This window comes from Dipodomys spectabilis, unplaced genomic scaffold (assembly GCF_019054845.1).
Source record: "Dipodomys spectabilis isolate Male_0828 unplaced genomic scaffold, ASM1905484v1 ptg000115l, whole genome shotgun sequence".
NCBI lineage: Eukaryota > Metazoa > Chordata > Mammalia > Rodentia > Heteromyidae > Dipodomys > Dipodomys spectabilis.
Genome location: NW_024870792.1, coordinates 9,630,750 through 9,633,309, shown reverse-complemented (window position 1 = coordinate 9,633,309; position 2,560 = coordinate 9,630,750). Strand labels below are relative to the sequence as shown.

General features: G+C 42.3%; 1 pseudogene across 1 annotated transcript; it reads left to right on the top strand.

The window, feature by feature from the left end:
- The first annotated feature begins 543 nt into the window (after nucleotides 1–543).
- Nucleotides 544–1,382, top strand: LOC122115011 (annotated as a pseudogene). The gene has a single exon (XR_006148681.1). The product of XR_006148681.1 is annotated as a 60S ribosomal protein L7a-like (transcript).
- Nucleotides 1,383–2,560: the final 1,178 nt, after the last annotated feature.

Sequence of the window (2,560 nt, the reverse complement as noted above, 5' to 3'; positions counted from 1 at the left end):
AAAAGAATAATCAGTAAGTGTTGAATATGTACCCAATCCAAATGTTTGCTGGTATATTCTAATTGAGCTTAAAATGGACAATAGAATATCAGTGATAATACTGAGTCACAATATTATTATTGAGAAATATTGAAAATACATAATAAATTTGTGATTAATGTAAGCAACAAGACACATATGGTGATATGGTACTTAACTACCTATTCATATTTCTTAAATCTTACTTTTTAATTAAATTTAGTCTCTTAATGATAAACTTGCATTTCATAATTATATACATAATGTTCAGATCTTGTGATTCCCCCACAGGAAGCAACTTATTCTGTATATTTAGTTTCTTGATACATTCAAGAAAATTAAGATATTACAGGCCTAAAAGATGAGCAAAATTACATACAGTAAAATCTGAAGTACACAAATGTTATTAAATAATTCAAGACTCAAATGAGTAAAAAGAAATTGGTTAAACACAAGAAAAGCCCAATCAATGTTTTCAATGAACAATTTGTTTTTTGTACAATTAAGAAGCCAATCATGCTCTCTCCAGCCACCCAAGATGCCGAAAGGAAAGAAAGCCAAGGGGAAGAAGGTGGCCCCAGCCCTGCTGTCGTGAAGAAGCAGGAGGCCAAGAAGGTGTTAAAAAAAGGCCCAAGAACTTTGGCATTGGACAGGACATCCAGCCCAAAAGGGACCTCACCCGTTTTGTCAAATGGCCCAGCTATATCCGGCTGCAGCGGCAGCGGCAAACAGCAAACCTCTACAAGCGGCTGAAAGTGCCTCCTGCAATTAACCAGTTTACCCAAGCCTTGGATCGCCAGACAGCTACACAGCTGCTTAAGCTGGCCCACAAGTACAGGCCAGAGACAAAACAGGAGAAGAAGCAGAGACTCTTGGCCCGAGCTGAGAAGAAAGCTGCTGGCAAAGGAGATGTCCCCACTAAGAGACCTCCAGTCCGAGCAGGGGTTAACACTGTTACTACCAAGGAGGCCCAGCTCGTGGTGACTGCACATGATGTGGACCCCATCGAGCTGGTTGTATTCCTGCCTGTCCTGTGCCGCAAGATGGGTGTTCCCTACTGCATCATTAAGGGGCAGGCTGGGGCGCCTCGTCCACAGGAAAACATGCACCACTGTTGCCTTCACTCAGGTTAACTCGGAAGACAAAGGATCTCTGGCGAAGCTGGTGGAGGCTATCAGGACCAATTACAATGACAGATATGACGAGATCTGCCGTCACTGGGGAGGCAATGTCCTGGGTCCAAAATCTGTGGCTCGAATTGCCAAGCTGGAAAAGACAAAGGCTAAGGAGCTGGCCACGAAGCTGGGCTAAGTGTGCAATGTTGATTTCTCTGTACATGAAGATAATAAAACTGTCCTTCCTCAAAAAAAAAAAAAAAAAAAGAAGCCCATCATTTTTGTGTTGTTACCATGGTACAACTTTCCTTGCTTTTACTTTGCTGCTCTGGTTTGAAAATGTCCCCCAAAGGCCCATTTCTTAAAGGCTTAGTTGGCAAGCTAGAGTACTTTTGGGAGGTGGCAGAAAATTTTTTAAAAGGTAGGATGAGGCAGCAGGTTTTAGTCCCTGAAGAATGGTCCCTTGGAATGGACATTGGCTCCTCGTACCTTCGGGATTCACCTTCCCAGCTATCTTAAGTGAGCACCTCGGTTCCACCATTCCTTCCATGATGTCCTGAGCCACCACAGGCCTAATGACAATGGAGTCAGATGACTACAGACGGAAAACTCAGACTGTGACCCAAAATGGAACTTTGCTCCCTGTAAGTTAGTTATCTCCAGTATTTCTCCCTTGTCTCTTGGCTTCCTAGCCCCTATGAGGTGATTATCTTTGCTAGACCATGCATTCCCACCATTATATCTATCTTGCTTTGGGTCCAAAAGAAATAGAGCCAACTTATTTCACAAAGAAATCTCTGAAATGACAACTCAAAATAGATCTTTCCATTTTGAAATTGATATTCTCTCATATTTTGGTTTCGCAATGGAAAAATTCTAGCACTCTAGTTATTCAAAACATAGCTTTAGTTGAAGGCTTTGACTATAGGACAGATCACAGTGAAGTTACATATAATGACCCTTCATGCTGGTGAGGTGGCTCAGTGGTAGAGCGCTTGCCTTGCATGCATGAGGCCCTGGGTTCAATTCCTCAGCACCACATAAGCCGAAAAAAAAAGCTGGAAGTGGTACTGTGGCTCAAGTGGTAGAGTGCTAGCCTTGAGCTGAAGAGCTGAGGGACAGTGCCCAGGCCCAGAGTTCAGGCCCCATGACTGGACCCAAATAAATAAATAAATAAATGACCCTTCATATCAAGAACCAGTTCTCAGAAATTTCTCTTTGCTCCTATCTGTTCTACCTCTGAAGAATTGACTATCCTCTGAAGCCCCTTAAAGATTAGCCACATACTGAAGTAAAAATAATAAAGACAGAAAGTAAAGTCTACCATCTTCCAACATGCCAGATTGCTCCTACTATATATCTCTTTCTTTCTCAATCACTTTGCCTCTCAATTTCTTGCTTCCTTGGGGTGGCAGCAGAATTGAAGT